Genomic DNA, 26833 nt, shown 5'->3' with positions numbered 1-26833 from the left:
ATAATAATAAATATAACTAATCTATGCAGAATATATATAGTGCATAGAAATGTATATAAGTATATATCATAGTATCATAGTATCAGTCAGGGTTGGAAGGGACCACAAGGATCATCTAGTTCCAACCCCCCTGCCATGGGCAGGGACACCCCACACTGCATCAGCCTGGCCAGAGCCTCAGCCAGCCTGGCCTTAAACCAGGCCTCCAGGGACAAGGCCCCAACCACCTCCCTGGACAACCCATTGCAGGGCTTCACCACTCTCATGGGGAAGAACTTCCTCCTCACCTCCAGCCTCAATCTCCCCACCTCCAGCTTCATTCCATTCCCCCTAGTCCTAGCACTACCTGACATCCTGAGCAGTCCCTCCCCAGCCTTCTTGTAGCCCCCTTCAGATACTGGAAGGCCACAATTAGGTCACCTTGGAGCCTTCTCTTCTGCAGACTGAACAGCCCCAACTCCTTCAGTCTGTCCTCATAGGAGAGGTGCTCCAGCCCTCTGCTCATCCTCGTGGCCCTTCTCTGGACACCTTCCAGCACCTCCAGATCCCTCTTGTAATAGGGGCTCCAGAACTGGACACAGTACTCCAGGTGGGGTCTCACCAGAGCTGAGTAGAGGGGAAGGATCACCTCCCTTGCCCTGCTGGCCACACTTCTCCTGATGCAGCCCAGGATCTGATTGGCTTTGCGGGCTGCAAGGGCACATTGAGAGCTCCTGTTGAGCTGATTGTCCACCAGCTCCCCCAAGTCTCTCTCCTCAGGGCTGCTTTCCAGCCAGTCCCTGCCCATATGTAAATGAACAAAAAATATATAAATATTTATGTATGAAGAAATATCAATAGTTTGTATAGATATAAATAGATAGATAGATAGGTGGAGAGAGAGAGAGAGAGAGGGAGACAGAGATGCTGGATTTGGCTTTGCTGGCCTACCTGCACAGACTGTACAGCTCTGCTTTGGAGCTGAGAGCTGCCTGGCATATTTTGGGATGAAACTATCTAAGACCGCGTCAGCTTCCACACAAGAAGGAAAAAAAGCCTCAGCAAATAAACCCCCAACCAAACAAAATCCAAACAGCAAACCCCAAAGCCCACTGCTGTGCTGGATCAGTCTTCCCTCCAGGCACTGGCACTGGGGAGCAGAGGGAGAGCCTTAGCTGGTGCAGTCCCTTTTGGAAAGCTGCTCCCTGTCTGTTTCAGATGCTGGGTCTGTGGCTGCTGGTGAAAGTGAAGGTGACTGAGAAGGGCCTAAAAATATGAATGCCCAGGGGAAGAGGCTGAGCACTTGCTCTGTCTGTCACTCCAGGGAAGCTAATATCAGCACTAATTGAGCCAAACACTCCTGCTGAAAGTGAATGGCAGTGAGATAGGGACAGGGTATCATAGTATCATAGTATCAGTCAGGGTTGGAAGGGACCACAAGGATCATCTAGTTCCAACCCCCCTGCCATGGGCAGGGTCACCCCACACTAGATCAGGCTGGCCAGAGCCTCAGCCAGCCTGGGCTTAAACACCTCCAGGGACGGCGCCCCAACCAGCAGCCACTTCTAGCCTGATAAAAAACAGTGGAGCCTTTGTTTTGAGGGTAAGACACAGGTCAACGTTGGGTGCAAGGATCAGGATGGAAGTGAAAATGGGAGTTGAGGAAAGAGGGAGGAAGGGTGGAGGGATAGCTGTAGACAGTTGCTCAGCAGCTGAGCTACAGAAGCAGCCTGCAGGAGCAGAGACTTATCACAGTATCATCAGATCAGGGGAGATCCATACTGCTGTTCTCCTTGTTGGGAAGGTGGGAGTTTCACTTTCTTAGGGTGGAACAAAGAGGCACAGTGTTACCCCAGGGTCACTGAATGGATGGAGGTACTCATGCAGTCAGGCAGTACGAAAAAGCCAATTTGAAGAGGCATTTCCAAATGAGAGGGGCAGCATATTAGCTGCCTTATCAAGGAACCACTACAATACAGTCATTGAAGGTTTATTTGCCATCCTGCTCTTCTAGAAAACAAGCCAGAGGCTATTTCTCCAGAAAGCATCAATTCTCTACAGCTCTTTAAGTCCTTTCTAACATAAAATCCACTGATGGAGGTTTCATTACCTGCACATTTCAACAGTTCACTCCTCTTGCAGCAGAGTGGATAGGATCTAATTTCTAATCCAAGCACCCCCACAACAGTTTAAGTCCAGCATTTTGCATCCAATTCCCCATGAACAGGAAATGGAGCCCTGAGGACCCATTTTGAAACTAAATGGAGACTTCTGTTCTCCTTTACAGAAATCTTCATCATGCTGGAACTAGCTCCCCTTCCAACATGACTTGTCAAGGTGATGATGGGGAAAGACCAGATGGAACAGCCCTCACCTAGCTACACTTGAGAAGAGAAAGCACAAGGAGAGTGTCATGCATGTAGCATCTAAATGGTCAATCACCTCCTGGTCCTTCTTCCTGGGCTTGCTGAAGGCCTCATCTTCTAGGTACCTGAAGACCAGGGACAATTTACCAAGTTCAACAGAAGGTCTCTGCACAGAACTGTGAAAACATCCTTGCTGCAGGGCAAACTTGCTGTGAGCATTGTGCTTACCACAAGTCACCCAGCAGCAACACAGACCTCCAGCTTCCCTGAGTGATTAATGTTTAGACTGCTGATAGTACAATGATGGGAGAACTTCAGCCATCAAAACAGCCCTGGTGGGGACACCAAACCTCAACAATAAAAAATGCCTCAATACAGCGTTAGCACTTGTTCAGACAAACGTGGTTCAGAGTAAGCTCTGGCTTGGTGGTAGTGATGATGGGAGAGGTTGACTTTCTAATGGAGCAGGGAATGAACCATGGAGTGCTGATTCAACCAAGGTTCAAGCTGGCTGGCCCACAGACTCACACCACCACCACCACCACTACAACCAGTCAGGGAATGAACCAGGCCAACCAGAGACCTGTAAAGTGTGCCTCAACTGTCTCCCTACATGAGAATCAAAAGGCCACCACCTGATGTGTGGCTATCCAATGCACACAGTCTGGGAGACAAAGCAGGACACTGTGTCCAGTCAGAAAGTTCTGATAGCACAGAAAGAACTGAGACATGGCAGAGCAGCTCACATGGCTGGAAGATTGTGGTAGATGGTGCAGGCTCTTTTGTAAAGGGGTGGACCAGTCACACTCTGTAGTATGGAGAACCCTGAATGTACAGCAGTCACCTATGGTAACTGTGGAAGCTCTAATGAATGCCTCTGGGTCACAATCAGAGGGCTCTTCCACAAGGAAGATCTTACAGCAAGCATCTGTTACCAGCCCCTAAACTAAGGCAACACTACTTGGGTCACGTAAGCAAGCTTCATGTCAACAGAACCTGGGTCTTAGAGGAGACTTTAACCACCCAGACATTTGCTGGAAGAACACCACAGCAGTTCAGCTGTCACCCATCAAGTTCCAGGAGTGTGTAGAGGACTACTTCCTCATACAAATGTTAGATGTGCCAACCAGGAGTGAGGAGCTGCTGGACTCACTGCTCACTCACCAAGAAAACCTCCTTTGTAATAGCTCTGTCAGTGGCAGCTTTGGCTGCAGCACTCACAGTGCTGTGGAGTTGGGGATACTGCTGAGCAAACTGAAGTCTAGTCCCAAGACACAGGTTTTAGAAGAGCAAACTTCAGCGTGCTCAGGGCTCACCTGGAAGGGATCTCCTGGGAAGTTTCCATAGAGGAAATGGAGTTTGAGAGTGCTGGGAGTTGTTTAAGAACACTCCCCTAGATACACAAAAACAGTTCATCCCCTCTAAAGGTAAGGGAAGTAGGAGGAACAAGACACACACACCCCACACCTTGGCTTAACTGCAAGCTTCTGGGTCTGCTCAGAACCAAAAAAGAAATGTACTAGAGATGGGAAAGTGAAACCTTCCCTGTTGAAGACCACCAGGGCATGACCAGAGTATGCAGAGATGCAGTTAGGAAAGCAAAAGCTCAGCTTGAACTGGAGTTTTCCAAGGATGTCAAAACCTTCAAGAAAGGGTTCTTCAGATCTGTTAACAACAAGCAGAAACAGGAGGAGGTTATTGGCCCACTACTAAACAGGGGAGGTGAACTCATCATCTACAATGCTGAAAAAGCAAAGGTCCTCAACACCTTCACCTCTGTCTCCTAACACTGTTGGGAACAATTCAGGTTGGCACAGACATGGAGCTGCTGTCAGTGGAGGAAGAGTTGGTGTGTGGATTATCCCTGGAGCTTGATCCTTACAGATCAATTGGCCCTGATGCCATCCTCCTGAGGCTGTTAGGAGAGCAGGCTGGTGTTGCTGCAAGGCTGCTCTCCATAGTCTTTGAGAAGTTATGGGGATCAAGGGACATCCCTGATGACTGGAGAAGATTAATGTCACCCCCCTCTATGAGAAAGGTTACAAGGAGGATCCAGGTTATTACAGACCCATTAGCCTCACTTCAGTCCCTGGGAAAGTTATGAAACAAATCCTCCTGGGGACTGTCACAAGTCAGCTGATGCACTTGATTGGGAAAAGCCAATATGGATTCAGCAGGGGCAAATTGTGCTTGGCAACCCTGATCTCTCTCTACACCGAAGTAACCTGCCCGGTTGATGCAGGGCATGAGGTGGACATGGCCTACCTGGACTTCTCCAAGGCTGCTGACATGGTCCCCCCCAGACTTCTCCTACAGAAACTGACACCTTATGGCCTGGACAAGTGGTCTGTGTGGTGGGTGGGGAAGTGCCAGAGGGTGCTAGTAAATAGGTCTTTCTCAGCCTGGCAGGCAGCCATAAGCAGGGTCTTGACACATCTCATTTGGACTATACTATAACCTAGAAGGTGAGCCTTGAGCTCCCTCCCAACCTGGCACTGTGTGATTCCCTGATTCTGTACAATCCAGCACAAGCAGCCAACGCTTCACAGGCCCTTCCAAGACAAACACAGAGGTTTTCTGAGCCAATTTAGTCAAATCTGGCTTTACAAATAGATTATCTTTCTGCTACAAACAAACTCAAACTGAACCCTTCTTGGGAAGGACAGAGGGAAAACAAACAACAAACAGAGAGCAAAACAAAGGCAGCAACAAAACCAAACCAACCAACCAAAAACCCCTCCAAACAAAAAGCAAGCAAACAAACAAAAACAAGCAAACAAAAACCACCCCAAACCCAGAGAAGCAGTGTTCCAGAAGTGACAGAGAAGTGAGATGCAGCTGCCTCAGCAATGCAGGGAAGATGAGGCAGCACCTAATAAATTCCATGGATAAGTTCTTCAGTCGTGTCATTAGAGATAAGACAGAGTTCTTTGCATATCATTAGTGGTGGACAAAATTTCAAATCAGAGGCTGGCTTCATCAAAGGCATAGCAGGTAGATAGATTTCCATATAATGAATGTATTTCTAGTCATTAAATTCTGCAAGGAGAGAAATAATGAGCAGGGGAAGTGCTCATTATCAGATACCGATATTTATAGAAACCCACTGCACTGGGGGGGAAAAAATATAGCCCAAATTCATATTTATGAAGGACTGTTTTCCTATACATGGAGGAAAAACTTTGGGGTTTTTCTCATGAGTTCTTTGTCAATTATCCACTCCTGCATTTTAATCCACTCAAAGCCACTCTGTTTGTTAACAACTGAGCAACAAGAGCGCTCCCCTCCTTACTCCACCGAGGAGCTGGCTCCCTCGGTGGCTGGCTGCTGTTCCCAGCACGGCACACACGCAGCCTCTCCTGCATTTATCATAGCATCAGTCAGGGTTGGAAGGGACCACAAGGATCATCTAGTTCCAATCCCCCTGCCATGGGCAGGGACACCCCACACTACATCAGCCTGACCAGAGCCTCAGCCAGCCTGGCCTTAAACACCTCCAGGGACAGGGCCCCAACCACCTCCCTGGACAACCCATTCCAGGGCTTCACCACTCTCATGGGGAAGAACTTCCTCCTCACCTCCAGCCTGAATCTCCCCACCTCCACCTTCATTCCATTCCCCCTAGTCCTAGCACTCCCTGAGATCCTGAGCAGTCCCTCCCCAGCCTTCTTGTAACCCCCTTCAGAGACTGGAAGGCCACAATGAGGTCACCTGGGAGCCTTCTCTTCTCCAGACTGAACAGCCCCAACTCCTTCAGTCTGTCCTCATAGGAGAGGTGCTCCAGCCCTCTGCTCATCCTCATGGCCCTTCTCTGGACACGTTCCAGCACCTCCAGATCCCTCTTGTAATAGGGGCTCCAGAACTGGACACAGTACTCCAGGTGGGGTCTCACCAGGGCTGAGTAGAGGGGGAGGATCACCTCCCTTGCCCTGCTGGCCACACTTCTCCTGATGTAGCCCAGGATCTGATTGGCTTTGTGGGCTGTAAGTGCACACTGAGAGCTCCTGTTGAGCTTTTTGTCCACCAGCACCCCCAAGTCTCTCTCCTCAGGGCTGCTTTCCAGCCAGTCCCTGCCCAGCCTGGATTTGTGCCTGGGGTTGCCTCGACCCAGATTTACTCTTTGGTGCTCATGGAAATGCTTTTTAGCTCACCCAAAGGCAAATCAGCTGGGACACTAATAAATGTAGCCTAGGGAGAAATATTTTCAGGCACCAGAAGGGCTTTGACTGTACTGGGCTGGAATTTTTCACCATCCTTTTTCCTAGGGGAAAAAAAAAACAAACCACCAACAACCATGTGATTGAAAGTGACCTTTAGGTAACTGTTATCATCCAAAGTGAAAACAAGATTATTCAATTAATACTTTATGGAGTACAAAACTGTTGGGCCACATCATGGGATTTAAAAGCTGATATTCAACACAGAGAGGTTTAATATTCATGCGAGCAAATCCTGTGGGTGCCGAGTAAAACACCAGCCCTGGTATTTAATGAGATTCCCTAGCTGGAGAATGTGGCTGTGGCTAAACCTCTTCTCCTTCACAGGAAATCTAATATTTGATTTAGGTTAATGATGCCTCTCCTCAAATTAATCTTGTGCCTTTAATTATTCAACTCTTCAGCGTTACTGAAACCCTCCTAATTATTCCCATTGCTCGGCGGCATTAGCAGAAATTATACTTACATTTAAAAGGGCTTTAATGGGGGCCACATCATCCTCACGTTCATCTGCCTGCTTGAAACTTCACCTCTGAGACAAAGAAGGTTGGCTGCAGCCAACATCTCCTTCATTAAAATGATCATCTTTGCATTTTCACCGGTAACTCAATCGGGAGCCAAGCAGACCCCTCCTATTAAATCCTGCCCCTGTCCTTCCAAGTGGTGAATCCCACCCCTCCTATTATCTCCTCATTTATGCTTTTAAAAGTTTGATGATGCCAATATTCTTTTATGGCCTGCTCAGTTTGTCAGCTGGCAAGGCTTGATGCACTCTGCCTGGTGCATGGCTGCTGAGAAGTGGAGGCTGCTGTTGATTTCAGGTAAATAAAAGAGCAGGTGGGGCTGCAACACTGAGTGCTGTGTGTTTGCTCTGTCACTGAAAGAGATCAGAAGATGCTGTGTAGATATAACTTATAAATACAATAGGAGGAGACACAGAAAGGGAAGAGAGGGAAGTGTCTTGGAAAGTTCCTACTGCTTTGTGCTTCACAGCTACATTTCTGTCACCTGGAGAGGGCTTCAATTTTCAGAATGGAATCTTCCTTTGATGTGTTTCATTCCAGGTAATGTTTTGGTCTGAGTTAGGGACTCACTGCTGGTTTCAAGAGTCAGGTTTTGTTCTGATTTCCTTTTCATTTGGTAAGTTTCAGCTAATGACTCCCAGCACTGAGCCATCCAAGACTTCATTTTCACCACAGGCAGGCAGAAGAAGTCGGTCAGCACTCCGGCACTGTCCTGGCACTCAAACCTAGACCTCCATAAGCCTAAGACTTGTTTGCTGGGCTAAGGATGGACCTGACTGCTTATGGGTGAGGCATTTATCAGGACCACAAAAAAAACCTTCAGTTTATTCTTCAAAGCAAAAGTTAAAATTGAAAGTCCTCTTGACTGCTGTGGAGCCTATGCCTTTTGCTCTAGCTGATAGATTCAAAAGCCAAGTTCATTTCCTGTGGTCATCCTGAACTTGCCAAGACAAGTACCACAGCTCACACACTGCCTGTCTTGCTGAGGACATTCTATGGACTGCTTTAGATATGAGGGTGAATGACTGGCACCTCGGGAGAGAACTTTGACACCATCACCTTGGGAAGAGGACAGTAGGTTGAACATGAGCCAGCAGTGTGACCAGCTGACCAAGAAGGCCAAGGGCATCCTGGCCTGCATCAGCAATAGTGTGGCCAGCAGGAGCAGGGAGGTCATTCTGCCCTGTGCTCGGCACTGGTTAGGCCACACCTCGAGTCCTGTGTCCAGTTGTGGGCTCCTCAGTTTAGGAAGGAGGTTAACTTGCTGGAGTATGTCCAGAGAAGAGCAACAAAGTTGATGAGGGGCTTGGAACACAGCCCTGTGAGGAGAGGCTGAGGGAGCTGGGGTTGCTTAGCCTGGAGAGGAGGAGACTCAGGGGTGACCTTATTGCTCTCTCCAACTCCCTGAAGGGAGGTTGTAGACAGGCAGAGGTTGGTCTCTTCTCCCAGGCAGCCAGCACCAGAACAAGAGGACACAGTCTCAGGCTGCACCAGGGAAGGTTTAGGCTGGAGGTTAGGAAGAAGTTCTATACAGAGAGAGTGATTGCCCATTGGAATGGGCTGCCTGGGGAGGTGGTGGAGTCACCATCACTGGAGGTGTTCAGGAGGAGACTTGATGGGGTGCTTGGTGCCATGGGTTAGTTGTTTAGGTGGTGTTGGATTGGTTGATGGGTTGGACACGATGATCTTGAAGGTCTCTTCCAACCTGGTCTGGTCTATTTTATTCTATTCTATTCTATTCCTTAGGGCTGGACCTCTATCTGACATTCACAGATGCTGGTTATTGTAGCTGAAATCCACTGGAATCAGGATAATTCAGCAAGGCTCTCAGCTCCATCAGTCCATTTTCCACAGCATTCCATTTGTCTGGGGGTAGCTGCAAGGCTGTTCTGGTTTGCATTGTTTGTTTGATTTCAGGATAAAACAGACCTTGTTGACAAGCGAAAGTTGCCTGTTCTGAATCCATTTATTAATGGCACATTAAACATTGCCTTGGTAAACATTCAGAGCTGATGTGACTGAGCAGAGGGCAGTGCTCAGAACTCACTTGGGACTGCCAGGCAAAAATATCCTCAGTGCAGCTGAAGCAGCAGTGCTGCTGCCACGGAGCCAGGCGTGTTGTCTGGCAGCTGGCCCCAGCAAGAGCCCAGGAGATCAGACGTGAGCCCTTTCCTGGAGCATTCTCACCCTGGAGTTTGCTACAGCCCACTTATTGATCCCTGGGTCTCTAACAATATGGTGACACCTGACCTGCTACACACTTAGAGCTACCCTTCATGGAGTTCTTAGATGTGGGCTATTGATTGGACAGACTGTAACAACAGCCCTCCCTGTCCTGTCGATACATATGTATGGGCTCCTAAGAGAATTATTGATCCTTTAAACTCTAATAAATCTTGCATGCTTATGAACTCTTTCAAACATACACTATTGACCCGTTTGTCTCCACCTTGTATATGTGAATTATTCTTAGGGAAGCTTTAAAGCATTCATTATTGGCACTTAAATGCATCACTGCAGAGCCTCTGGAGATCTCAGCCTCTTTGGTCAGCACAGCTGCCTTGAATGCACACTGAGAGGCTCTCATTTGGGCCTCCTGTTAATTTTCCAGCAGAAATCTCAAGTACAGTGCAACTCCTCTCTGCTTCAGGTTTGTGTTCTCACAGTGTTTTAGTGCAGTGCCACACGCAGACGTTCAGTGGAGCTCAGCACGCTCAGAATCACTCAGCCACGGTCACTGCCAGTGACACACTGGGCTGGGCTGAAATTCCCCCCAACACAGAATCACCAGAGCAGCTCAGTTGGAAGCAAATGAAGCTCTGCTTACAAGCAAAGCTGCCATCTAAAATATGGGCTGCAATGAATATGTACAAAATATGCAATATTTACAGGTGTGTGCCATTTATGAACAACACCAGGATCCCCCCCGGGACAAATCCAGGGGGTTACCAGAAGCTTCCTTCTCTTTCCCCCCACCTCCCTCCTGTACAAGGGATAAGAGAAGAAAGGAGGAAATCAGAGAAGAGGCTGTTAGTGCTTAACCCCAGCAAGAGCCCAGCCAAGGTCAGCAAAGCCAACAGAAGCCCCAGCCATAGCAAAGGAAGCAACAAGAGGGAAAGTGACTTTACAAATCGAACCTCCTGTTAGTTTTCAGGCCAATGGGATTGGTTACATCTTACAATTCATTTCCCTTTCACATCCAAATGTAATTTATTGGCATTCTACTACTTTCTGTTCAAGACCTGTGGAAGATTTTCTAGGCACAGCCTAAAACTACCATACACACTACCAGCTCTTCCTCTCCAGGCTCATGCCTGGTTTGACTGGTAGATCAGCCAGGGACAGCTGTGTACACACATGGGCTGATGGCAAGCGCTCAAACCTGCAGGCACGTTCCCTCAGCAAGGAGGCTTAGGTAGGGCTCATCCCTTTAGGGCACCATGTGGACTCTACTGTGTAGACTTGTCCTGGTTTGGAGCAGAGCAGGTCCTCTACTGCCCCAAAAGGAGCAAAAGAATGATGCTCACACAAATGGATAGTGGTGGGAAGTTTAACTGGAAAAGCAACTGCTGTGGGTGACAGGTGGGACTTGATGATCTCTGAGGGCTTTTCCAACCTGGCTAATTCTGTATTCTGATGTTCTACAAAACCAAAAAGCAAGGTGCTGGTGCTGAGCATATCCCAAAGCATACAGAGCTCCCTTACACCACACCCAACAAACCCAGCACTTCCCTTCTCCCCACCTGAGGGTGCCCAAAACCCACAGGGCTCACTCTTCCCCTCACTGCTAGGCTGGTTTCAGGCTGGCCAGCTCTCGGACTGTGCCCACCTCCTTCTTGTCCTGGCATTAGGTCTAAACAGGCCAGAGGCCTTCCTTGTAGCCAGGAAGGGGTTGGTCTCTTCTCCCAGGCAACCAGCACCAGAACAAGAGGACACAGTCTCAAGCTGCACCAGGGGAAGCTTAGGCTGGAGGTGAGGAGAAAGTTCTTCCCAGAGAGAGTCATTGGCCATTGGAATGTGCTGCCCAGGGAGATGGTGGAGTCACCATCCCTGGAGGTGTTCAAGAGGAGATTGGATGTGGCACTTGGTGCCATGGTCTAGTCATGAGGTCTGTGCTGACAGGTTGGACTTGATGATCTTTGAGGTCTCTTCCAACCTTAGTGATACTGTGAGACTGTGATACTGATACTGTGAGATATCCCCCACCGTTTACCCCACAGGGAAGCATCTCCTGTGGGAGTAGAGAGGGAAGAAAGAGGAAGAGAATGACTTTGCAATGAGACTTGTAGGGTGGAGGGTTTATGGGTAGCAATAGGCTGTTTCCTGTGCCCACCTACAGGGCTGGGCACGCTGGACACTGGAGGTGTAACCCTGTGGCTTCAGGTTAGAAGACACCCAGCCTAAGCTGCCACAAGACTGCCTTGGTTTCTTATCCCCACAGCTAGGCCAGGACTTGCAAAGCCACTCACCCAGAGGATAGATTTGGGTGCAGAAGGTTAAAGAATGGCACTTCTGTGACAAGAGTGCTTAAGGAAATGGCTGTTATCCGAAAGATTGCAAACATTATGGCTTTACCTTTCTGGGGCTTTCAGCACTGCTTTTTTTTCAGCCCAAATTTCATCCAAGTAGATATTACTGGAATCAAGCAACAGCAGCAGCCCACAAGCCAGTTCTTTACAAATGATTTCCTATGTATCCAAACCCAATGCCAGTTTCAAAAAGGCAATCCCTGAGCATTAGGCTCCATCTAATTTCCCCTCTCACGATGGCTTTTGAATGGGGGAAGAAGAAACACACAAAACCAACCACAGGAACTTCCCTGAAATCCACAGGTTTTGCACAGAACGTCAGCCCTGGCAGCTTTGGGTTTGAGGAAAAAGAACCCAACAAAGTAAAACTTTTCAATAATGCCTGTGTGTGTGTGTCCAGTGAATGGAATTAACCAGGTTGGAAAAGACCTCTGAGATCATCCAGTCCAACCTATCACCCAACACCATCTGATCAACTCAACCATGGCACCAAGGGCCTCAGCCAGGCTCTTCCTAAACACCTCCAGGGATGGGGACTCCACCACCACCCTGGGCAACACATTCCAATGGCCAATCTCTCGTTCTGGGAAGAGCTTCTTCCTAAGATCCATCCTAAACCTCCCCTGGCACAGCTTGAGACTGTGTCCTCTTGTTCTGGTGCTGGGTGCCTGGGAGAAGAGACCAACCTCCACCTGGCTACAACCTCCCTTCAGGGAGCTGGAGAGAGCAAGAAGGTCTCCCCTGAGCCTCCTCCTCTCCAGGCTAAGCAACCCCAGCTCCCTCAGCCTCTCCTCACAGGGCTGTGCTCCAGATCCCTCCCCAGCTTTGTTGCCCTTCTCTGGACACCTTCCAGCATCTCAACATCTTTCCTGAACTGAGGAGCCCAGAACTGGACACAGTACTCAAGGTGTGGCCTAACCAGTGCTGAGCACAGGGCACAATGACTTCCCTGCTCCTGCTGGCCACACTGCTCCTGATGCAGGCCAGGATGCCAATGGCCCTCTTTGCTTTGGGGAAATTAAGCTGGTTCTAAGCACCAGCACACTGAAGCCAGAGGTGTGCTCCATGATTGGTTTCTGAATTAAACAGTTTCAATATCTCCAAAATTTATTTTTGTCAAGCCCAAATCCTTTCTTTTTTGCAGCCTTATTTCATGGGGAAAGTCACATTTTTGCTCTGGGTTTGGACACTTTCCCCTCCCTAGTGGGGTATGGAAGTTAGCTCTCACAAATGATTTTCCAGTGCATCACAGATCTCTTTACCAACGTGCAGCACACTGTTCATTCAGTAGGTGTCTAGCAGAGGGGGCACAGTGTACTTTTTTCCCCTCTCACCCTCACATTCACAAATGGGAGCAACCACCATGACTATACCACTTCACTCCTTTTTGCATATATGATCCTCATCACAGGCTCACAACATGTTAGGGGTTGGAAGGGACCTCTGGAGATCTGTCTCTTATCAAGACAGTACAGGATCTCAGGATGTTAGGAATTGGAATGGACCTCCTAAGATCCTCCAGTCCAATCCTCCTGCCAGAGCAGGACCAATAAATCCAGCACAGGTCACACAGGAACACATCCAGACAGGGCTGGAAAGGCTCCAGAGAAGGAGACTCCACAACCTCTCTGCGCAGCCTGCTCCAGGGCTCTGGCACCCTCACAGTGAAGAAGTTCCTCCTCATGTTGAGGTGGAACCTCCTGTGATGGAGTTTCCATCCATTGGCCCTTCTCCTGTCCCAGGGCACAAGTGAGCAGAGGCTGTCCCTGTCCCTTCCTTCCTGACCCCCAGCCCTCAGCTATTGATAGACATTGATCAGATCCCCTCTCAGTCTTCTCCTCTCCAGACTATTCTTAATGAATTAAAGGCTCTCCCACCCAGCTTCACACATTCAAAGAATTAGTCAGCACAGAACTGGGTCTGTGAAGGTAGCAGCTGAGCAGCACCTTAAGAGCCACCCAGCCCACAACTCTTCTTCTTGTTGTCCATGGAGCACACGTCCTCTATTCAGCCATACCCCTGGGAAACTCCCTGAACCAATACACACTGTCCTGAGCTCTCACTTGGGACTGAAGGACAAAGCTCTTCCTTTCAAAGCTGGAACACTGTGCAAAAGGCAGGGCAGCAGGCAGCCAGGCTCACTTTGCATTAAGCACTTGTCAATACCCTCACTCAGAACATGACAGCCCCGAGACTGCTTGTTCCCTTTTCTGCCTGAATCGTTTCACAACCTCCGAGGAGAACATCTTGCACATCGTGCCAGCACCTTGCAGCCTTTCCAAAGGGAGGACACTCTTCATTTGAAATCTCCCCAGCACTTCTTCCACCTTGCACTGACCTCAGAGCCTCCTTTGGGATGATTTGTGCCTCTACTTGAATGGATTTATCCACAGACCATTTATTGTAAACTCCATGAAATGTTCTTGGGTTAGGGACTGACTTCCAAGCTCCCACATGAGACTCCTGCTCCCTAGGGTACTTCAAGAGCTTCACTTTATGGTTCAGTAACCTAAATACCCCCAGTCCCAGCAAAGTGGCCACCTCTAAGCAATCAGTGACATCCACAGATGCTGATTGACCACTCCTTGGAGAAGACTGTATCCCCTTGGGAGGAGAAGGACTTCACAGAATCACAGAATCAAGTCCATGGGACCAGATGGGATCCATCCTAGGGTGCTGAGAGAGCTGGCAGATGAGCTGGCCAAGCCACTCTAAATCATTATCCAGCAGTCCTGGCTCACTGGAGAGGTCCCAGAGGACTGGAAGCTGGCCAACGTGGTGCCCATCCACAAGAAGGGCCGGTTGGATGAGCCAGGGAATTATAGGCCTGCCAGCCTGACCTCAGTGCCAGGCAAGATCATGGAACAGGTCATCTTGAGTGCAATCACACAGCACTTACAGGATGGCCAAGGGATCAGGCCCAGCCAGCATGGATTTAGGAAGGGCAGGTCCTGCCTGACCAACCTGATCTCCTTACATGATCAGGTGACTGCCTGGTGGATGTGGGGCGGCCTGTGGATGTAGTCTACCTGGACCTCAGCAAGGCCTTTGACACCGTCCCCCACAGCAAACTCCTGGCCAAGCTGTCAGCCCATGGTTTGGATGGAGGACTGCTTCCTGACACAGCTGTTAAGCGAGCCTACCAGGGGACAGGCTCTTCTTGACCTGCTGTTCTGCAATAGGGTAGGGCTGGTGGGAGATGTGATCGTGGGAGGCTGCCTAGGGTGCAGTGACCACGAGATAGTGAAGTTTTCATTATGCAGGGAGATTGGGAGGAGCACCAACAGAACCTCCACCTTGGACTTCCGAAGGGCGAACTTCAGCCTATTTAAAAAACTTGTCTGCAAAGTCCCCTGGGTACCAGCCCTCATGAACCAAGGGGTTCAGGAGGGTTGGACCTACTTCAAACAGGAGCTCTTGAAGGCACAGGAATTGGTGGTTCCCACATGCCGGAAGGCAAGCCGGCGGGGAAGGCGACCAGCCTGGATGAGCAAGCAGCTCCTGGAGGATTTAAGGAGGAAAAAGAGGCTGTATCACCTTTGGAAGGAGGGGAAGGCTTCTCGAGGTATGTTCAGGGAAGCTGTTAGATTATGTAGGAATAAAATTAGGGAGGCTAAGGCCCAGCTGGAACTGAAGCTGGCCACCTCAGTCAAAGGCAATAAAAAGCATTTTTATAAATATATTAACAATAAGAAGAAGGGCAGGAAGAACCTGCACTCCCTATTGGACCTGGAGGGGAACACAGTTACTGAGGATGAGGATAAAGCTGAGGTCCTGAACACCTTCTTTGCCTCAATGTTTAACAGCAAGGCAGGAGTTCAGGACGAGTGGTCTCCGGAGCTGGGCGTTGGGGTCGGGGAGCAGAGTAATACCCTGGAAATCCATGAGGAGTTAGTTCGGGACCTGCTGAGCCACTTGGATATCCACAAGTCCATGGGACCAGATGGGATCCATCCTAGGGTGCTGAGAGAGCTGGCAGATGTGCTAGCTAGGCCACTCTCCATCATTTTCCTCCAGTCCTGGCTCACCGGTGAGGTCCCAGATGACTGGAAACTGGCCAACGTGGTCCCCATCCACAAGAAGGGTCGGATGGAGGAACCTGGAAACTACAGGCCAGTCAGCCTGACCTCAGTGCCAGGGAAAGTGATGGAGCAGATTATCCTGGCAGCAATAACTGCGCACCTGAAGGATGGCCAAGGGCTCAGGTCCAGCCAGCATGGATTCAGGAAGGGCAGATCCTGCCTCTCCAACCTGATCTCTTTCTATGATCAGGTGACCCGTCTGGTGGATGTGGGGAGGCCTGTGGATGTGGTCTGCCTGGACTTCAGCAAGGCCTTTGACACCGTCCCCCACAGCACACTGCTGGCTAAGCTGTCAGCCCATGGATTGGACCACTACACTCTGTGCTGGGTTAGGAACTGGCTGGAGGGCCGGGCCCAGAGAGTGGTAGTGAACGGTGCCACATCCAGCTGGCGGACAGACACCAGTGGTGTCCCCCAGGGATCAGTGCTGGGCCCTGTCCTCTTCAACATATTCGTTGATGATCTGGATGAAGGGGTAGAGTCAGTCATCAGCAAGTTTGCAGATGACAGCAAGTTAGGGGCAGATGTTAGTCAGTTAGAGGGTAGAAAGGCTCTGCAGAGGGACCTCGACCGGCTGGACAGATGGGCAGAGTCCAATGGGATGGCATTCAACAAGTCCAAGTGCCAGGTGCTGCACTTTGGCTACGGCAATCCCATGCAGAGCTACAGGCTGGGGTCAGAGTGGCTGAGAGCTGCCAAACAGAGAGGGACCTGGGGGTGCTGATCAACAGCCACCTGAATATGAGCCAGCAGTGTGCCCAGGTGGCCAGGAGGGCCAATAGCATACTGGCCTGCATTAGGAATAGTGTGGCCAGCAGGAGCAGGGAGGTCATTGTCCCCTGTACTCTGCTCTGGTTAGGCCGCACCTTGAGTACTGTGTCCAGTTCTGGGCTCCTCAGTTTAAGAAGGACATCGAAACACTTGAGCGTGTCCAGAGAAGGGCAACAAGGCTGGGGAGAGGCCTTGAACACAAGCCCTATGAGGAGAAGCTGAGGGAGCTGGGGTTGTTTAGCCTGGAGAAGAGGAGGCTCAGGGGTGACCTCATTGCCCTCTACAACTACCTGAAAGGTGGTTGTAGCCAGGAGGGGGTTGGCCTCTTCTCCCAGGCAACCAGCACCAGAACAAGGGGACACAGTCTCAAGCTGCGCCAGGGGAGGTTCAGACTCGAGGTGAGGAGGAAGTTCTTCACCGAGCGAGTCATTCGTCATTGGAACGGGCTGCCCAGGGAGGTGGTTGAGTCATCGACCCTGGAGGCGTTCAAGGGGAGATTGGATGTGGCACTTGGTGCCATGGTCTAGTCATGGGGTCTGTGTTGATAGGTTGGACTCGATGATCCTCGAGGTCCTTTCCAACCTAAGTGATACTGTGATACTGTGATACTGGGAGCACACTGCGATGGGTTAGGAACTGGCTGGAGGCTGAGCCCAGAGAGTGGTGGTGAATGGTGCCACAGCCAGCTGGCAGCCAGGCACCAGTGGTGTGCCCCAAGGATCAGTGCTGGGCCCTGTGCTCTTTACCATCTTTATTGATGATCTGGATGAGGGCATTGAGTCCATCATCAGTAAATTTGTGGACGACACCAAGCTGGGGGCAGGAGTTGATCTGCTGGAGGGTTGAGAGGCTCTGCAGAGGGACCTTGACAGGCTGGACAGATGGGCAGAATCCAACGGCATGAGATTTAACACATCCAAGTGCCAGGTTCTGCACATTGGCCACAACAACCCCATGCAGTGCTACAGGCTGGGGTCAGAGTGGCTGAGAGCAGCCAGGCAGAGAGGGACCTGGGGGTGCTGGTTGATGGTAGGCTGAACATGAGCCTGTAGTGTGCCCAGGCAGCCAGGAGGGCCAATGGCGTCCTGGCCTGCATCAAGAACAGTGTGGCCAGCAGGAGCAGGGAGGTCATTCTGCCCCTGTACACTGCACTGCTTAGGCCACACCTCGAGTCCTGTGTCCAGTTCTGGGCCCCTCAGTTTAGGAAGGAGGTTGACTTGCTGGAAGGTGTCCAGAGAAGGGCAATAAAGTTGGGGAGGAGTTTGGAACACAGCCCTGTGAGGAGAGGCTGAGGGAGCTGGGGTTGCTTATCCTGGAGAAGAGGAGACTCAGGGGAGACCTTACTGCTCTCTACAACTACCTGAAGGGAGGTTGTAGACAGGCAGAGGTTGGTCTCTTCTCCCAGGCAAGCAGCACCAGAACAAGAGGACACAGTCTCAGGCTGTGCCAGGGGAGGTTTAGGCTGGAGGTCAGGAAGAAGTTTTACACAGAGAGAGTGATTGCCCATTGGAATGGGCTGCCTGGGGAGGTGGTGGAGTCACCATCACTGGAGGTGTTCAGGAGGAGACTTGACAGGGTGCTTGGTTGTATGGGTTAGTTGTTTAGGTGGTGTTGGATGATAGGTTGGACATGATGATCTTGAAGGTCTCTTCCAACCTGGTCTATTCTATTCTATTCTCTATACAATGCCAGGATCAGCCAGGTTGGAAAAGACCTCAGAGATCATCAAGTCCAACCTATTACCCAATACCTAACACCTCCTGACAACTAAACCATGGCTCAAGGGCCACATCCAAGCTTTTTCTGAACACCTCCAGGGATGGTGACTCCACCACCTCCCTGGGCAGCACATCCCAAGGGCCAATCTCTCTTGCTGGGAAGAGCTTTCTCCTCACCTCTAGCCTAAACCTCCCCTGGCACAGCTTGAGACTGTGTCCTCTTGTTCTGGTGCTGGGTGCCTGGGAGAAGAGACCAACACCCACCTGGCTACAACCTCCCTTCAGGGAGTTGGAGAGAACAAGAAGGTCTCCCCTGAGCCTCCTCTTCTCCAGGCTAAGCAACCCCAGCTCCCTCAGCCTCTCCTCACAGGGCTGTGCTCCAGACCCCTCCCCAGCTTTGTTGCCCTTCTCTGGACACCTTCAAGTATCTCAATGTCCCTTCTTAAATTGAGGAGCCCAGGACCAGACACAGGACTCAAGGACTTGCCCCATCTGTCCCAGAAGTAATCTGATTCTAGGCAACCCACTTAATACTTTATAAACCACACTTGTTGTGGATAAAAAGGCCTTGTTTTGAAGGAAGCTGGGAACCGCATTTCATGTAGGAGTGAATCTAGAAGGCATGTCTGGAAAAGAAACACAGAGTCCTCCATGTGATGTGCACAGGAGACCTTGATGTCCTGCTAGATGCAGGTAAATTCTTCCTGTCAAACACTAAGGCATCCAAGTGTTTGCGTGGTAAGGCAACATTAAGGCAGAAGACTTTGGGCTGCAGCTTTAGAGGCATCTAAGTCTCCTACATAGCTGTTGAAATAGTTCCGTCTGCCTTTGCTGCCTTAGCAAGAGTCTGTGTCAGAGACAAGAGGTATCAATTCTATTGTCCATCCTCACTCCTTTCATTGACACTTGAGGCCACAGCTTCATTGTATTCACTTGTTTGAGACTGGCAGATGCTGCAAGATCTGCAGACAATTTAGGTCTTCTCCCCTTCTGGACTTTCAAACACATCTAACTGGATAAAAGAGAATCCTTATCCCTTTTCTCTCTTATTACATGTGGGAGAGCTGAGGCATTTTGCATCTTCCCAGTCAATATAACCAACTGCAGTCAGTAATATTTAGCCTGTTTGATTGGGGGGGTTTGTTTCTTTGTTGTTGTGACATCTTATACAGGCACAACATTTCATACAGAGAAGGGAAGCCATACCTGCTCCACATGGCATGAAGTCCAGGAACACTGTTCCCTGGATGTGCTCCCATAAGAACAGCCCTTACCATGATGAGCAGAAAGGGAATTGCAAAGAATAAAGTTAGCTAGAGCTGGGAAGCCTTTGTCCTGTGGTAAGTTTTGAGTTAATCCCCTCTCCTGTACTGTGGACAGAGGACACCTGGGATCATATCTAGTCCAGTGACTCCAGTGAAGGAATATGTGCCAAAAACCTTCCACAGGGATCTTTTAACTTCCCACCTCCTGTGCAATTGGCAGCAAGACATGCTCCAGGGAAGCTCTTTGCCACTACGGCTCTTGAAGTGTGACTGAAGCATCTCATTTTGCTCTGTTTCCTGTGCCAGGTGGCTAACAAGGCATCATTCACCTCTGTCAGGAGCTGGGTGTCCAGTGGGGCCACACACACCCCAAGGAAGACATGGCCCTGGGCATACCCTGACTGCCATCAGCCTTGGGGCTCAGCACCTGCTTCAGTCCAGGTAATCCAAAGCCCTGGCAGGAGAGCCAAATACCCAAAGACCTGAACATTGTTTAGCAAAAAATACCCCAAAGCAAAGCAAAGCAAAGCAAGCCAAAGCAAACCAAAGCAAATCAAACCAAACCAAACCAAACCAAACCAAGCCAAACCAAACCAAACCAAACCAAGCCAAGCCAAAGAAAATCAAACCAAGCCAAACCAAAGCAAAGCCAGCCAAAGCAAAGCAAAGCAAACCAAACCAAACCAAACCAAGCCAAAGCAAACCAAACCAAAGCAAATCAAACCAAGCCAAAGCAAAGCAAACCAAAGCAAAGCAAACCAAAGCAAAGCAAACCAAAGCAAAGCAAGCCAAAGCAAAGCAAAGCAAACCAAACCAAAGCAAAGCAAACCAAAGCAAATCAAACCAAGCCAAAGCAAATCAAACCAAGCCAAACCAAAGCAAACCAAACCAAGCCAAACCAAAGCAAACCAAACCAAGCCAAACCAAATCAAACCAAGCCAAAGCAAAGCAAAGCAAACCAAACCAAATCAAACCAAGCCAAAGCAAAGCAAACCAAATCAAATCAAACCAAGCCAAAGCAAAGCAAACCAAACCAAATCAAACCAAGCCAAAGCAAAGCAATCTAAAGCAAATGAAAACAAACCAAACCAAACAAAGCCATCAAGGAAGTCTGGGTGAGAACAATCAGAAGGGTCTGATCAAAAGACAGAGCTGGCTATCTGCATGAAAGCTCTTCCTTTCTATATTGCAGGTGAAAAATCACAGGGCCAAAGCTTTCATGGAGGGAAGTTATTACCCCCATGTAGAGAAAAATAATCTGGGAGAGAGATGTCCCAGGACCAAAGACTGCAGTTTGTGCTGAGACGCTGGCAGTGCTACTCCATCCTCAGCAGCACCAGGAGTTTGTGCCAGTATCAACAATGGGGAACTTGTGGGGAAGTCTAGCCCTGTGCACTGATGACTCAGAAGGCCCTGGGCAGAGAGGAGCTATGGCTTCTTCAGCCACCCCATGCACCAAGTGACATCTGGAAAGCAATGGGAAAGGCCATGGAGCTAAGGGGGATGCGGGGAGGGGGGGAAGAAAACCAAACCCCAAGCACTTGTAGGAGGCTCTGCAGCACGTCCACAGTGCTGGGCAGACAGTTCCATGCCTCTGCATGTGGGATCCCAAGTCACTACTACAGCTAACTTGCATTTTCAACTCAAATGCCTCCAGACTATTACCTCCTTCCCTGTTATTTTTCAGCAGACAGCAGTGTACTGTAACCCCCTAATTGTGTACATAAGGAAGAACAATCTATCTGTAGGGCACTTTCTGGGGATTAATGGCCAGCTGGGAAGAATCTGATGGCCTGAGGTGCAGTCAGAGGCTATTAAACAGACTTGCTCCTTTAACCACTTGAATGCTGCTGAGCATATGGTATCCGTGGGGTAGGACACATTATCAGATGCTCCCCACTGTACCAGACAAATGGCTCAGAGTCAACCAAGAGCTGGGGACAGGGCTTTAAAGAAAGGCTGCTGCATCTCCCTCAGCAGCACTGAAGCTGTGATAGAGCAGAGTAAAGACCCATGAAAACAGCCTGCGCCATACTCATTATTGCTGTTATAAAATTACAGTGCAGGGTAGGGGAATAAGTAAGTAGAGTAGAGCACCATTACACTGCAGTAAATAGGGAATAACACCATTAAAGACAACACAGTTGCACTATCCTGAGATCAGAATCACCCATTGCTGGATTGCTTGGCTGATATTACATTGCTGTCATTTGTAGGATGCGTGCCTAGCTGCCACAGCCACAGCCCCTGCTGCTCTGGGATCTGTGCACAGAATAAAAGCCCAGCCCTTGCCCCAGAGATTTTACACTACAGCTTTAACAATGCACTGTTGAACATCTCTAAGCAATCAATTCACTGTGATCTACAGCAGCCTTTTCACTCTACCTGAATTATCTTATAGCATCCCACCCATAGCTGATAATCATCATTACCTTTTAGAGTAAAAGGCAACCAGCAGTAAGTTTGCTTCATGGAGCTTTGAATAGCTGCAGTGTTAAACAGCTTATTAAAGAACAAATTGCCAGCAGAAAATTGTGTTCCCCACTACTGCTTATCTTGGGGGGGGGGGGGGGAGGAAAACAACCAACCACAAAAAGAGCAAAACCGCTGTGAAATAGCAGAAAAGAACAAAACCACTGTGAAATAGCAAAAAAAAAGAACAAGATCCCTCTGCAGTAGCAAAAAATGAACAAAATCCCTCTGAAGTAGCAAAAAAATGAACAAAATCCCTCAGAAGTAGCAAAAAAATGAACAAAATCCCTCTGAAGTAGCAACAAATGAACAAAATCACTACGAAACAGCAATGCATACAAAAGGGAAGATTCACTGCCCTAATGCTTGAGTCCAAGGGGGGGGGGGGGGGAATCAAAGACCTATAATTAAACTTCTCATGTGTCTGTTGCAATAGTTAGAGCTGAAGTTAGCACAGGAGACAAAAGACTAGATTTTTGATCCCATCATTTTAAATCCTCAGCCTCTCCACTGAACTCAGCCTAATTGCTCTGGGTTTGCACAGGTAGTAGGTTATAGTACAGTCAAGTCGGAGCTCAGGTTGCTCTCTGGGCTCAACACTTACCTGACCCAAATTCAGCCTCAGAGCAAATGTCTATAGGCAGGGTATTGACCTTTGTGAACGACAGGGAAGCTGAGAGTGCACAGTGGGGCTGCCATTACAAGCTGGCAGCAAAACTGCAGGGCTTCCTGTGGCATGATCCTGATCATTTTTCCATAGGACCTTTATTTAAACTCATTGCCTACATGAGTCCTCTGAATTTTAGCACCTCAATGCCAAAGGCGTTCTTGCAAACAAAATGAAGTATTGCTGGCTTTGCTGTGCTTGAGCCTCAGCAGAACTGGTATCAATTTTAGGCTCAGTTCTGAGAGAACAGCTTAATTCTATGGTTATACAGCCAGAGAGAAAGTTCATAGTAGTAGTATCATAGTAGTATCAGTCAGGGTTGGAAGGGACCACAAGGATCATCTAGTTCCAACCCCCCTGCCATGGGCAGGGACACCCCACACTACATCAGCCTGGCCAGAGCCTCAGCCAGCCTGGGCTTAAACACCTCCAGGGACAGGGCCCCAACCACCTCCCTGGACAACCCATTCCAGGGCTTCACCACTCTCATGGGGAAGAACTTCCTCCTCACCTCCAGCCTGAATCTCCCCACCTCCAGCTTCATTCCATTCCCCTTAGTCCTAGCACTACCTGAGATCCTGAGAAGTCCCTCCCCAGCCTTCTTGTGCTTATGCTTCAGATCCTGGAAGGCCACAATGAGGTCACCTGGGAGCCTCCTCTTCTGCAGACTGAACAGCCCCAACTCCTTCAGTCTGTGTCTCCTATGGGTCTTAGCTCCTTTGATTTCAATAATAGCAAGGACCTCAATGTGACTGTATGCTCTGCAGCCATACCCAGAGCTCCAACCCAGGCCTGGGATGGTATGAAAAGGTTAAAAGAGAAGAAAAGATGTTCACATTCCTCCTGTTGTAGCAAGGCCAAGCCATTGTCTCTGCTCCTGTGCCCTGGGCTGTAATGGATACAAGCTCTGCTCATCCCCTCACTGTCTGCCTTGAATGAATGCTGCTCACTGGCCTGGAGATGTCAAAGGTGCTGTCCTCCAACGAACTTCTTCAAAGCTTTGCCTTTCAGCAAGAGCCTTTGTGGCCAAGCAGGCATTCAGTGTTGTGTCCTCACTACAAGCTGTGCCTGACCTGCTACCATAAAGCCTTCCATTTCCTCTGTGTGGGCACTGTGAGCATCCTGAGAGCTGTTCCTTCTTTCAGGCTCTTTAGTGCTTTGGGGAGATGTGATAAAAGTGAATTATTAAATTAATTCTATTCCAGGGGGATCTCTTTTATCTCATCTGAGCTGTATTACATTTGAGGCAAGCAGCTGCTGCCAGGAGATGCACACTTGGGCTCTCTGACCTGCTGTTTACATACTGAAGGAACTGCTAGAGTTTATACAGCTCCAGTCTCTCCTAGTGATTTTGTCCTATGGTATTTGGGACAGCTATGGTTTGTGCTGGGACCAGGCTTGTTTTACATCTTTGTTGGTGCCATGGAGAGTGGCATTGAGTGCACCCTCAGCAGGTTTCCTGATGACACCAAGCTGTGGTACAGCAGACAGCTGGAGGGAAGGATCCATCCAGAGGGACCTGGACAGGCTGCAGAGCTGAGCCCATGACAACCTCATGAGGTTCAACAAGACCAAGGGCTAGGTCCTGCAGCTGGGTCAGGGCAATCCCAAGCACTGATACAGGCTGGGCAAGGACTGGCTTGAGAGCAGCCCTGAAGAAAAGGACCTGGGGGTGCTGGTGGATAAGAAGCTCAACAGGAGCCAGCAGTGAGCACTTGCAGCCCAGAGAGCCAAGCAGAGCCTGGGCTGCAGCAAGAGAAGCAGAGCCAGCAGGGCCAGGGAGGGGATTCTGCCCCTCTGCTCCACACTGCTGAGACCACAGCTGGAGCTCTGTGTCCAGTTCTGGAGCTTCTGTGCCAGGAAGGATCTGGAGGTGGTGGAAGCCTCCTGCCTGGAGGTGTTTGCAGCCAGGCTGGATGTGGCTGTGAGCAACCTGCTGTAGTGTGAGGTGTCCCTGCCATTGGCAGGGGGGTTGGACCTGGATGATCCTTGAGGCCCCTTCCAACCCTGACAACTCTGTGGTTCTATGCTTGTTAAAACTCACAGGACTGGAGTTACTGCAAGGGAATTGAGATACTTAGCAGAGTGGAAAATGGAAGGCAGCTCTCACCCAAGAAAAAGGAAGGAGGAGAAATATTGTGTGGTTTTGCTTTGCCAGTTTGTTTTCTGTTTGTGGGTTGTTGTTGGTTTTTTTCCCTCTCTAATTTTCCTAATGAACCTAGACCAGCTGTCTGAACACCACAGAGGCTCAAAGAAAATTGCTGTTTCCCTACTCTATGCTGACTTGATGCTGTGTTTTAAGTCTAGCCAGTGTGGGAAATGGTAATTGAAATCACCATAAATTAATCTCTGTTTTCAGGCAGCACAGAGAAAAATTAGTGTTGGGTGTAAGAGAGAGTAGAACAGACTCATGAAAAATAAGCAGGTGTGTGCACTAAGTGACCACTATCTTTCTCTTTTGTCAGGAGAAAGATTCATTAGCAAACAAAACTTACATTCTTAAATTAATTCTCATGGCTTTATTGTGCCTCCTCAGCCATCACAGCCATAGATCCTGATGCCACAGCTACTTACACATATGCTTAATTTTACTCACAGGGATGGTTCTGAGAGGCTTTAATGAGGCCAGTCTCAGATTATGCTTTTTCTGCAGAAGAATATACAGCAGTGTGCTGGAGCTTGTCAGACTGAGCCCACCATTATAGCCCTGTGCTTTGATTGGCACAGAATCACAGAACCAACCAGGCTGGGAAAGACCTTTGAGATCATCCAGTCCAACCTATCCCCCAACACCATCTCATCAACTAAACCATGGCACCAAGTGCCTCAACAGGTCTGTTTTTAAACACCTCCAGGGATGGTGACTCCGCCACCTCCCTGGGCAGCACATTCCAGTGGCCAGTCACTCTTCCTGGGAAGAATTTCTTCCTAGCATCCAGCCCAAACCTGCCCGGGCACAGCTTGAGACTGTTGGTTGCCTGGGGGAAGAGATCGACCCCCACCTGGCTACAACCTCCTTTCAGGTAGCTGTAGAGAGCACTCATGTAGTTGCAGATTCACTCACACAGAGAAGATGCTTTCAGCCAACCTCACCTGACCCAAAAAGCCCAACCACCAAAACCAAAAGAGACCTGCTCAGGAAAATGAGAAGACAGGGAAATGAGACAGTGCTTTCATTGCTGCCCTCTGCATGGCACACAGCAAACATGTGCTGGAGAAAGCACTGATGGAGAATAATTTGTGATGCACCTACTCTACTCACCCCTGGTGAGACCCCACCTGGAGTACTGTGTCCAGTTCTGGAGCCCCTATTCCAAGAGGGATCTGGAGATGCTGGAAGGTGTCCAGAGAAGGGCCACGAGGATGATCAGAGGGCTGGAGCACCTCTCCTGTGAGGACAGACTGAAGGAGTTGGGGCTGTTCAGTCTGCAGAAGAGAAGGCTCCCAGGTGACCTCATTGTGGCCTTCCAGTATCTGAAGGGGGCTACAAGAAGGCTGGGGAGGGATTTTTGAGGGTGTCAGGTAGTGATAGGACTAGGGGGAATGGAATGAAGCTGGAGGTGGGGAGATTCAGGCTAGATGTGAGGAGGAAGTTCTTCCCCATGAGAGTGGTGAAGCCCTGGAATGGGTTGTCCAGGGAGGTGGTCGAGGCCCCGTCCCTGGAGGTGTTTAAGCCCAGGCTGGCTGAGGCTCTGGCCAGGCTGATGTAGTGTGGGGTGTCCCTGCCCATGGCAAGGGGGTTGGAACTAGATGATCCTTGTGGTCCCTTCCAACCCTGAATGATACTATGATACTATGATACTGCCATCTCTGCTTGACATCTGCTGCTGCTTCTCCCTGCCCCATACCCATCTGGAAGAATCAAAGAATCATAGAACTGGCAGGGTTGGAAGGGACCTCAAGGCTCAGCCAGCTCCAACCCCCCTGCCATGGCCAGGGACACCTCACACTACAGCAGGTTGCTCACAGCCACAGCCAGCCTGGCTGCAAACACCTCCAGGTAGGAGGCTTCCACCACCTCCCTGGGCAACCTGTGCCAGGCTCTCACCACCCTCATGGGGAACAACTTCTTCCTAATACCCAATCTCAGTCTCCCCATTTCTAGTTTTGCTCCATCCCCCCCAGTCCTATCACTCCCTGACAACCTCAAAAGTCCCTCCCCAGATTTCTTGGAGCCCCCTTCAGATCCAGGAAGGCCACAATGAGGTCTCCTCAGAGCCTTCTCATCTCCAGGAGGTTGTGG

This window comes from Melanerpes formicivorus, unplaced genomic scaffold (genome assembly GCF_026170545.1).
Source record: "Melanerpes formicivorus ecotype bairdi unplaced genomic scaffold, bMelFor1.0.p_v2 SCAF_3, whole genome shotgun sequence".
Classification (NCBI taxonomy): Eukaryota; Metazoa; Chordata; class Aves; order Piciformes; family Picidae; genus Melanerpes; species Melanerpes formicivorus.
The sequence above is the reverse complement of the archived record's forward strand: the minus strand, read 5'-3'. Positions refer to the sequence as shown.